Source organism: Myxocyprinus asiaticus, chromosome 28 (assembly GCF_019703515.2).
Source record: "Myxocyprinus asiaticus isolate MX2 ecotype Aquarium Trade chromosome 28, UBuf_Myxa_2, whole genome shotgun sequence".
NCBI classification, from domain to species: Eukaryota; Metazoa; Chordata; class Actinopteri; order Cypriniformes; family Catostomidae; genus Myxocyprinus; species Myxocyprinus asiaticus.
The window spans coordinates 12,844,614-12,857,367 of record NC_059371.1 but is presented as its reverse complement, the minus strand read 5'-3'; positions in this window follow the sequence as shown (position 1 = coordinate 12,857,367).

The following is a 12,754-nucleotide window of genomic DNA, read 5'->3' as shown; positions in this document are numbered from 1 at the left end:
AATTGTTTACAAAAAAAAAAAAAGAAGAAGAAAAATCTGCTCTGTAATCACCCAACTGGGTTGTTCCAAACCTGTGTGATTTGCATTCTTCTGTGAAACACACACAAAAAAAAGATGTTAGACAAAATGATCCTCAGTCATCATTCACTTTCATTGTCTGAAAAAAATTAATAAAAGTAAAAAAAGTAAATGAATATGAATGGTGACTGAGACTAACATACTGCCTAACATTTACTGACTTTCAATTAAGGTAATTACGTTAAGTACATTACTTGGGTTACACATATTTCTCAAATAATATTATTTATATATAATACATTTAAAATATGAATTATGTTCACATGAACATCTGTTTGCATTTCAGTGACAGCTGAAGGGTGTCACAATGGACGAAGAGGATATGTAGACATTAATTTTAACTCGTTGAGCAAAAAAACTAAAACTTTCCTGTGAAAAGTGTTTTAGAAAGTAACTTAAATGTAAAGTTATAAGTAATATGATTACTCTTCTGCTAAAGTAATCAGAAAATTAATCTGATTATAATTGTTAAAGATGTAATTAGTAATTAGTAATGGATTACTTTTTTAGTAACTTACCCAACACTGGTGCTGAGTTTGGTGGATGTACTGTAGCTTGATAATTTTGGTCTTGGTTTAGGGATTTTGGAAAAACCCGAATAACATCCAAGCAATGAAGCAACTTGGCTCATTAAAGGTGCGCTCTGTAATTTCTTCCTCATTTAAAACGTTTTACGAATTGTAATTTTGAAATATATGTATAAAATCATGACCACTCACAGGGTCTCATCAAGTCCCTTAATGGGGATTAAATTAATCCTGGCTGAATATGAGTAGTGAATTTCTACAATGACATCAGTACCTAAAAACTACTGTGTTTAAAGTGATGTTCAAACACACACACACACACAAAAATCTCTCATCATTTACTCACCCTCATGCTATCCCAGATGCGCATGAATTTCTTTCTGTAGAACATTTTTCAGCTCTGTAGGTCCATACAATGCAAGTGAATGGGTGCCAAAATTTTGACACTCCGAAATGCACATGAAGGCAGCATAAAAGTAATCGATACAACTCCAGTGTTTTAATCCATACCTTCAGAAGTGATATGATATGTGTGAGTGAGAAACAGATCAATCTTTAAGTTCTTTTTAGCTAGAAATTGTTCTCCCTGCCCATTAGGCGGCAATATGCATGAAGAAGGTGAATCATCAATCAATCAATGTGAAAAGTTAAAGTGGAGATTGACTGAGCAGGGAGGAGAATTTATTATAAAAAAAGGACTTAAATATTGATCTGTTTCTCACCCACACCAATCATATCATTTACATTTTACATTTATGCATTTGGCAGATGCTTTTATCCAAAGCGACTTACAGTGCACTTATTACAGGGACAATTCCCCTGGAGCAACCTGGAGTTAAGTGCCTTGCTCATATCGCTTCTGAAGACATGAATTTAACCACTGGAGTCTTATGGATTACTTTTATGCTGATTTATATAATTTTTGAATCTTCAAAATTTTGGCAGCCATTCACTTGCATTGTATGAACCAAAAGAGCTGAGAAATTCTCCTAAAAATCTTTATTTGAGTTCAGCAGATGAAAGAAAGTCATACACATCTGGCATAAGGGTGCGTAAATAATGAGAGAATTTAAATTTTTGGGTGAACTATTCCTTTAAATGATTCTGCATCCATGCCCCTAGGAGTCAGTGTAAGTCCAAGATGACATATTCAAAAAATTACTAAGTGCATCTTTAATATAAAATGTTCTGTCGCAGGTGTGTGTTATTAAGCATTTCACAATCCAATTGCATCCAATCAGAATTTGAGTCATATATCTGCTTTAGAATGTGAAAGACATTACAGTTAGTACAGGCATGTGCAACATGACATGAACTGTGGAGTATTTAATTGTTGCATACATATTTATTATCAAATGCATAACTAATATTCATATTGTGACACTGCTACAAAATACAGCAGCAACTACAACATTGTATAGTTCAATCCTATCAAATCCAGTTTGCAGCAGAGAGTGCCAAGTACCATAATCACACTGGAAATGGAGCTCAGCTCAGCCTATGTGTAATTACCCTCTCTTGCCTTTAGCTTAAGTTTACTTACATGCTGTCAGGAGAAGCATATCCACAAAGGCAATAACGGCTCCTGGCAAGACTGTCAAACCATCTGGCGTGGAGAACAGGGTGACAAAAACAAACGCAGACAGGGAATTGGTCTTCATCCAGTTTGGAAGGAATGGAGAGAAACCTCCATGTTCCAGGCAAAACTTATTCAGCATCTCTAGGCCATCACCGTGCAACATTGACCACAGAGCTGCAATGGTTGTTCAGAAATGCTAAGTTGCCTGATGACTGTAGGAGTGCAATTCCTTGTGGAACCCGCAAAGCACCATGGCAACTATCTGTTTACGCTTGCCAAAGGCAGGTAAATATTCTGAAAACGGTGTTAAGACGGCAATTTGAGTTTTTCAACTGCTGTTTGTCTTGAGTCTTATTCCTTCCATGGATATGTTGCCATGCATCATTTTTAGTACAGTGTGAATATGTTCCTAAATTCCCTTTTCTCGCTGTGTAATATGCATTCAAACTGGATGAGTACACCCATATCACTTCCAACCCTATTAAAAAAACGACAGCAATTTAATAACGTTCCCAAATGCATAAAAAGTCATATGTACAACTTTTGGCTTTAACTGCTGATATAATGCACATCCATAAACAAACTGTGCGAGACACTTTACACACTCTAGATGTGTTGCAATTTAATAACCCCGTCACAGCACTTTGCCTTTGCCTTGCCTTAAGGCTGTGCTCTTAAATGAAAATATGCTCTTAGCACAATGCTTTTTCCCTCTGTAAAGCATCTACAATTCCAATAAATTAATGAATAAACAAACAAATAAATAAATATGTGAAAATATATTCGCACTCAATAAGCACTGAAGAACTTTTTTTATGTTCCTCTATGTCAGTTTGAGGCCTTTAGCCCTTGCAGTATTTGTCTCTTATGGAGAATTTACCTTTGCAGTGTGAGTGTTATTTCCTCTGGGTGCCCTAACCCTCTCCTTAGTTCATTATCCTGCCTGCTGCTAGTCGGTCCGCATAAGACTAATGGCTCTCTCTGCCTCTCATTGCATACTGCAGAGCAACAGTGGAGGGTTCTATTACGCCTGAGCAGGCTGAATTTATCTTCTCCAAGAGAGTCCATCACAGATTTTAATGAGAGGACAGCATCTTTGACATAAATCCTCATTCGTCTGGTCCGTAGAGTCGGTTGGATGCATGGTGTCAATTGGACCACGTGGCCCACGGAGGCACATGACAACAATAACTTATCCCAGACAGACTGTGACTCCGTCTGTGCTACCGTTCCCATTATGGAAAGGGAAATGTGAGGGGAGCAGGTGGCGGGTCTAAACACTTCCAAATGTCAATCTGGCCTTGAGATTCACGGCACAACATGAGTGGGAGTCAGGCAAAGCTTCAGTGGCTTGTGTAGATTGAGATTTAATCAGATCACTCTTAATTGAAATATTTTCTATGAACAGTGTTTAATTCAGACCTGGTGACATGGTTTGTCTGCTCTTATGACAAAAACAGACAACAGCGAAAGCAGTTTTCTACCATCATTTGCACAAAAAGCTGTGCATTTTACAGTGGTCAACTTCAGTTGGTCAAACATGGTTAACCTTTAAAAGCATACCTCGGTCTTTAGTGATCGGGACCTCATTCCACCCCCTGTATCTCATCCATTTTTTGGAGTTGTAACACCACCTATTTAGTATTCCTTAATCTTTCTCCTTTAAATAGTATATATATATATATATATATATATATATAAATATTTGCATCAATCAGCCACAACATTAAAACCACCTGCCTAATATTGTGTAGGTCGCCCTTGTGCTGCCAAAACAGCAGCAACCCACATCTCAGAATAGAATTCTGAGATGCTATTCTTCTCACCACAATTGTACAGAGTGGTTATCTGAGTTACTGTAGACTTTGTCAGTTTGAACCAATCTGGCCATTCTCTGTTGACCTCTCTCATCAACAAGGCATTTCCGTCCACAGAACTGCCACTCACTGGATGTTTTTTTGTTTTTGGCACCATTCGGAGTAAATTCTAGAGACTGTTGTGTGTGAAAATCCCAGGAGATCAGCAGTTACAGAAATACTCAAACCGGCCCATCTGGCACCAACAATCATGCCACGGACCAAATCACTGAGATCAAATTTTTTTCCCCATTCTGATGGTTGATGTGATTAACTGAAGCTCCTCACCCATATCTGCATGATTTTATGCACTGCACTGCTGCCACATGATTGGCTGATTGGATAATCGCATGGATGTTTGTTGGTGCCAGACAGGCAGCTTGAGTATTTCTGAAACTGCTGATCTCCTGGATATCATATGACTTCTGGTCCATATGATATTCATAGTATATCCCCAAGATAATATATCCCTATAATACACACAACAGGCAATGCAGGGATTTGTTATTTTGCCCCTCATATATTCAAACCAGTTTTTCTCTTTCTCAACTTCATACTCCATCATTTCATTCCTTGTTCACTTCACATAGATATCTCATTTGTCCGTTATTTAACTAGAGCTCAATTATAAATCCACCTGCTCATAGAAATGGATCACAGTCAAATTCGTGGTCATGAAAAAAAGAAAGAAAGCTGCATTTGCATCATAGATAAAAATTTCAGCACTTTTTTTCAGCAGACTGCTCTTTTCTCTGCTTTTCTGCTAAAGCATGTTGTTTGTGGATGCTCTACAAAAAGTATTGAGAGCATAGGTTCAAAATGATAATGAGTTGCAAGCAACAATAGCACTAGGCCTCTTGCCTGCGTTCACTGAAGCTGAATCTGAATCTTGCTTTGGAGTTTTTGTTTCAAAAAAGCATTCACAATTGTAAAGTGGCTGTTTTGAATCACACGATAGACTGTGCCATGCAAAAGTCTATTGTTGGCAATTTTGGTGTGATGCAACTTTGAGTAACCTGATACACACAAGATTAAACTCTGTTCTAGAACTTAATTATGTGAATAATCTCCATATGAAATGACCTCAGGGCTAATGGAGAGGTGCAAGGTTGCGATATTGGTGCAACCACTGAAGAGCTTGAGGCTTGCGCTTGGAAAGAACAGACAATGTTGCAACTCTAACATAGTTTTATCATTTTCTTCTGTATGGTACATTAAAGATTTAACTCTTTTCTGGAGAGCTTTATAAAAATATTAACAGTAACATTTCTGTCATAGCACAGATTCCTTATGCTACAGTACATGTTAATCTGTACATATTCTATAATATATATAGAAATTTAGCCAAGTGGAGAAATTTGATGTAATTTCACATATCGTCCTGGTTACTTGTGTAACCTCCATTCCCTGATGGAGGGAACGAGATGTTGTGTCGATGTAGTGATACTAGGGGTAACTCTTGGGAGCCCGAGACACCACTGGTCTTTGATAAAAGGCCAATGAAAATTGGCGTGTGGTATTTGCATGCCATTCCCCCGGACATACGGGTATAAAAAGAGCTGGTATGCAATCACTCATTCAGGTTTTATGCTGAGGAGCCGAGACAAGGTCCGGCCATTTCAGCAGGTAGTTCAGCGTTGTGGCAGGAGGGACACAATGTCTCGTTCCCTCCATCAGGGAACGGAGGTTACGCAAGTAACCAGGATGTTCCCTATCTGTCACTCACTCGACGTTGTGTCGATGTAGTGACACTAGGGGTCCCTATACGAAACGCCACAACTGGCTGAACTGTGATGTGAACTGGCGGTGTGTGATGGGCAGGCCACTGTGTGCCTTGTAGCCAGCACACCAGGCTGACACGTAACCTCCCCCAACATAGTTATGAGTGTCGAACGGCCCTTTGGGGACAAGTTGACTACCCAAAAGATAGAGACAGGCTAACCCAGTCATGGCCTCTTTTCCCCTTCATTTTTCCACTCCCTAAAAAAGAAGGGGGATTATACGACTGGGCCTCGTTCGTGAGGCGTGCTGTCAAAGAGACTGAGTCCAACTTCAAATCGAGGAAAGAGATGCTCTGAACCGGGAGGAGCTTGCTCTTTTCCCAGTTGACCCTGTAAAAAAGAAGAAAAAGGGAATCTATATATAATGGATATCAATAATTTTCATATCCGTTCCAGAGCGGAACTTCAATAAATTGCCCTTTAAGGTCTCTGCGTTGTTCTGTCTTTTCTGAGCGCTGAAGTAAATCAATTATTGTTAATTCACACATTTAATTCCGTTATTCATTTTATCTGACTCCAATTTTATATTAATCTGACTAATAAATTTAATTTATATTTAAGCTCTAACTAATTTCTGATCATTCTTTTAATTTAACATTTTTAGGTTATTGATTACTCTAAATCCTCTTCTATTCATTGTCCTTTTGATCTTTGGAGACTTACGCCGGCCGTTATTAAATTACGTAAACCTCCCGAAAATGGATAGCCAGTTCCGTTCTTAGTCAGCGGTTGTAGGGTTAACTAATATCGTCTGGTTTGGCTTTTCTCATAACCAGACGATACTGCCGCTTAGTCACGTACATACAACTTGCTAAGACGGCGGTGAGCAGTGACTGAGAGTCTTTAAATGGCTTTCTCCTACCCGGTTGTCCTGAGTGGTTTCTCCTATATTAAAGCTCCAGTATGGTCTACCCTGGTCTATTGAAATTCAAATCCTACCCGGCTGTCCAAGGTGGTTGTCCTACCTGGTTGTCCTAGGTGGTTGTCCTACCTGGTTGTCCTGAGTGGTTTAAATTCAAACTGAGAGTCTTTAAATGGCTTCCTCCTATATTAAAGCTCCAGTAATGATTTCAGAGGAATTCAGAATAAATCAAATAATAACAGTTTATTTGTCAGGTAGGATATAAAACATTGTTGCAGAAATTCAAATCAAAGCCAATTTCACATGATCAGAATAAACAAGCATTACTAAAAATAAAAGACAAGTCAAAGAAACATACCTGACAAAACTACATGCAGCGGTACAGCATGGGAGATCTGTATATAGATTCCAAGAGCTTCGTGCCAACTTTCCTTAAATATCTAGACAGAATAAACATTGTGTACAAAATGGTATTATCCTTTGAACAATGAGGATTTGGGGGTGAAAGGGTTCTTGACTTCCTGGGGTTTAACCTTGTTAACATACAGGAGATAATTTCAATTGTAGGTCAAGGAGGGGGAGCCACCTCCAGAATTATGCAGTTTTTGGCAAAGACCTTATAACTTTGTTACCATTAGTTTTATCAACATGGGAAAGAGACCACTATACCAGTCGCACAGAGACCTCTTAAATGATATCAAACACATACAGTTGCATTCTTTGTTTTCATGGTATTTGTTATATTTTTTACATATAAATCTTACGTCTTTGTGTTGGTCCAGAGCTGTTGAAGGAGAGAAGGGGGGGCAGCAAGGTGATTTGCAATTTATCACACTGTGGTGATATTCAGGTGTAGATTTCAGCAAAAGGCGATTTGCACTTAATCACACGTGGTGATATTCAGGTGTAGATTTCAGCTTTTGTGAGAGAGTTCTATGACGTTGATTCTCGCAGAGTTCTTTGACTTTTAGATGGAAATGGCGCCTTTTGGTTGTAGACATTCTGGTGCCAGCCTTACAACCCGAAGCCCTAGTCAGCTGAGGTGAGAGAGCACCAAGTCCCTGTGTGCACACAACATGTCCAGAAAGTGAGCTAGGATTAGCCAGTCGTCGAGATAGTTGAGAATGTGAATGCCCACTTCCCTTAACAGGGCAAGGGCTGCCTCTGCGACCTTCGTGAAGACGCGAGGAGACAAGGACAGGCCGAAAGGGAGGACTTTGTACTGCTCCGCCTGACCCTCGAATGCAAATCGCAGGAAGGGTCTGTGTCGAGGTAGAATCGAGACGTGGAAGTACGGGTTCTTCAGGTCTACCGCCACTAACTAATCTTGATGCTGGACGCTCACCAGAATGTGTTTTTGCGTCAGCATCTTGAACGGGAATCTGTGTAAAGCCCGGTTCAGTACTCGCAGGTCCAAGATTGGCCGCAGCCCACCACCTTTTTTCGGTACGATGAAGTAGGGGCTGTAAAACCCCTTCTACATCTCGGCCGGAGGGACAGGTTCTATCGCGCCCTCCATAGGAGAGTAGCGATCTCCATGCGCAAGGTAGCAGCATTTTCGTCCTTCACCAAGGTGAAGTGGATACCGCTGAACCTGGGCGGGCGCCTGGCGAACTAAATCGCGTAGCCGAGTCAGACGGTCCGGACCAGCCATCGCGACGGATTGGAAAGCACAAGACATGCATCCAAGTTCCGTGCAAGGGGGACCAAAGGGACAACGTTGTTGGACCACGCCGGGGCAGGATATGCCGGGAAGTGGGGCCTCGCGGCGGGGCAGAGCTTGAGGTGCCACACCACGTCATGGCCATGCTGAGTCTAGGGACATTGAAGCACTTACCTGGCTCCTTGTGACCACCCCAGAAACAGCCTGGGACAGGGGGAGGAAGAGGCATGTCCTCGTGACCTGTGGAGACTGTCACATCGGGAGCAGATGTGTGCCACAGCTGGACGCTCAGGGGCGGGAAGACCACCGCTGGAGCGCCAATCCTGCAAGGAAAAACCCGTGGATGGTAGTCATGATGATGACCGTGCACACTGGGTATGTGACCCAGGGAAGGAGGAAACCGCTCTTTTGCTGAACTGTTGGGTACCGCAGCCACTTGGGCATGTGGCAAAATCAAACAAAAAGGCAACAAAAGATTCTCCACCCGGCCCTCCACCGGGGGATGTAGTGGTCTTCCTACCAGCTCCAGATGAGTGGGTTTCTTCGACCCTGGGTCGCCCGTCTCAGGGGCGCTTTGATGACCTCCGTGGGTTCTTAGTGGCCGACTGTGAGATGGGTGGTGTCTGCTATCTATGGTGGGCTCCACGCCGGGGCCGGACTGAAGGGGCGGGCTGCGGCAGAGCCGGTGCAGTCACAGCAGGGGGACGCCCTTGGCGATGAGCAGACAGGGTGCAGGATCTTGAGCCGCGCTGGGTCAGGATATGCCGGATAGCCTCCATCTGCTGCTTCACCGTCAAGAACTGCTGGGCAAAGTCCTTGTCGGTGTCGCCGAATAAGCCAGCCTGGGAAATGGGGGCAGCAAGGAACCGTGTCTTGTCGGCCTCACCCATCTCAACCAGGTTGAGCCAAAGGTGGTGCTCCTGGACCACTAATGTAGACATCATCCACCCGAGAGACTGCGCCGTGACCTTTGTCGCTCGGAGAGCGAGGTCGGTCGCTGAGCGCAGTTCCTACATCAGATCTGGGGTGGAACTACCCTCGTGCAGTTCTTTTAGCTGCCTTGGCTTGGTGGACCTGCAGGAGAGCCATGGCGGGCAGGGCAGAGGCAGCTTGTCCAGCAGCGCTGTAGGTTTTAGCCGTCAGGGACAACGTGAACCTACAGGGCTTGGACGGGAGCTTTGGGCATCCGCACTCTGCGGGCATAGGTGCACCGTGAGTGCCTTATCCACCGGGGGAATCGCCGTATAGCCCCTGGCCGCCCCACCATCGAGGGTAGTGAGGGCGGGGGAACTGAGGAATCGGGACCAGGCAGTAAAAGGTGCCCCCCACGATTTTGTCAGCTCCTCGTGCACTTCTGGGAAGAAAGGCACTGGAGCGGGGCGTGGCTGCTTTGAGCGGCGGGGGTCCCCAAATCGCCCCCAGTGCTAGCCGCGCTGGCCACAAACCTGTAGGTAGAAGGACCGAGGCGGGTTTCTTATGAAAGCAAGCTGCGACCGCAACGTTGCCATGGTCATGTTCTCGCAGTGAGAACATGAACCATCCACAAACGCTGCCTCCGAGTGAGTCGCGCCCAGACACGAAAGACAGCGATCATGACCATCTGAAGTTGAGAGGCAACCAGGAATAACACACAATCAGAAAGGCATCTTTAAAAAGACGCGTCTTTAAAAAGATGTGTGTGCCGCTCTTTTAGAGAAATATACTATTTTAGAGAAATAAACTCTTTCAGAAAATATACTTCCTTTTTTCTGCCGAAGTGCCCAGGGGCATTCTCTGCAGTGCACCAGTGCAGATGAGGGAGAAGCCGCTGAAATGCGCCATCAGATCCAGCAGAGGTGAATGAACAGTAGGAATTCAGCTCAATGAGCATGACTGTTTGGCTCCGAAGAGAAAATCTGAATGAGTGGTTGCATACCAGCTCCTTTTATACCCGTATGTCCGGGGGAGTGGCATGCAAATACCACTCGCCAATTTTCGTTGGCCTTTTATCAAAGACCAGAGGTGTCTCGGGATCCCAAGAGTGACCCCTAGTGTCACTACATCGACACAACGTCAAGTGAGCGACAGATAGGGAACTATCTATATATACACTACTGGTCAAAAGTTTAGGGTGATTTACTCATTCTTTATTATTATTATTTTTCACATTTAAGGATAACACTAAAGTCATCAAAACTATGGAAGAACAGAAATGGAACTATAGGAATTGTGTTGTGACTAGAAAAATTCCACAATAAATCAAAACTATGTTATATTTTAGCATCTTCAAATTTAGAATTTGCAGAAACATACTCTTGACATTTTCTCAAACAGCTTTTTGAGGTATCACCCTGGGATACTTTTAAACAGTATTGAAGGAGTTTCCATCAATACTGGGCACGTATTAGCTGCTTTTCTTTATTATTCGGTCCAAGTCATCCATTTAAAAAAAATATATATTTTTTTTTAATAAAATGTTAGTTTTGTAATTATAATTTTTGTCTACAAAACTAATTTCAAACATTTAAGCATACGCCTTCAAATCAAAAGGTTTTTAAGATCATGAGAAACATTTCAGTCAAGTGACCCCAAACTTTTGAATGGCAGTGTATATATATGTGTATATATACTCAAGATGGCGCCGAGTATGGCTGCTCAGTTGCGAGCTCCGACATAACATAGTAGTGTTTTGTTCGTTTTGTTCACAATTCTTATGTTTTTTGTCTTGGATGTTGTCTGCATTATTGTCTACGACAGACAAACACTTTTGGACATTGGTTCAGCAATTTCACACCGTAAACTGGACTTCACATTCCTCAATGCCGACCCGCTGTTTACAAACACGCAAGCGGAGCCCTTTGTCTGGGCAGCACGGCCGCGGAAACGCAAAAGGAAAAGGGGAAACAGAGCCGGCGTTCTCATCAGAGTAAGACGCTGCGCAAATCGACCCCCACTACCCACTATTCTACTGGCAAATGTTCAGTCTCTGGATCACAAGCTCTGCGAGCTGAAAGTGCGGATCTCTTTCCAACGAGATACAAGGGACTGCTGCATTATCTGCCTTATGGAAACTTGGATGTCTGCGGAGATTCCAAACTCAGCCATTGAACCCGCGTGGTTCTCCGTGCACCGTGCGGACAGAGCGAAAGACCTCTCAGGTAAAAGCAGAGGAGGTGGTGTATGTTTTATGATCAACAAATCCTGGTGTGATCAGAGGAACATACATTCTATCAAGTCTTTCTGCTCTCCTGATCTGGAATTTCTTATGCTTCTGTGTCGACCATTCTGGCTACCAATGGAATTCACAGCGGTCATTATCACAGCTGTGTACATTCCCCCACAAGCCGACACAGACCGGGCACTCAAGGAACTGTATGGTAGTATAAGTGAACAGGAAACCACGCACCCTGAGGCCGCGTTCATTGTGACCGGGGACTTTAATAAAGCCAGTTTAAAATCAGTCGCACCAAAATACCACCAGCACGTTAGTTTCAACACACGAGGGGACCGGGTTTTGGACCATTGCTACTCTCCCTTCCGGGATGGCTACAAATCCCTCCCCCGCCCACCATTTGGCAAATTGGACCACTCTTCCATTCTGCTTCTGCCCGCTTACAAGCAGAAATTGAAACAGGAAGCACCCACCCTCAGAACGATCCAGTGCTGGTCGGACCAATCAGATTCTACGCTACAAGACTGTTTTGATCACACGGACTGGGAGATGTTCTAGTCCGCCTCTGATGACTACATCGAGCTTTACACTGATAGCTTAATGTGTTTCATCAGAACATGCGTAGAGGACGTGGTTCCGACCAGAACAATACGAATCTATCCGAATCAGAAACCTTGGATTAATAGCGATGTTCGCACGGCACTTAATGTGTGGACCTCCGCTTTTAATTCCGGGAATGCGGAGGAGCATAAACAAGCCAGTTATGCCCTCTGAAAAACTATCAGAACTGCAAAACGCCAGTACAGGAGCAAGATTGAAGGACAGTTTAACACCACCAACTCTAGAAGCATGTGGTAGTGAATTAACATCATCACGGACTTTAAAGGGAATAAAAACTCCGCCATGAACACCGCTGCCTCTCTCCCGGATGAGCTAAATACTTTTTATGCTCGTTTCGAGGGAAATAACACCGCCCTTGCGGAGAGAGCTCTCGCGGCTGAAGCTACAGAGATTAGTTCACTCTCCATCTCTGTAGCGGATGTAACCCGATCCTTCAGACGGGTGAATATCCGCAAAGCCGCGGGCCCAGATGGCATTCCGGGTCGCATCATCAGAGCGTGCGCGAACCAGCTGGCTGGTGTTTTTACGGACATTTTCAACCTTTCCCTCTCTTTGTCTGTGGTCCCCACATGCTTTAAAACATCCACCATTGTGCCTGTTCCAAAACAATCAAAAATAACTTGCTTAAATGACTGG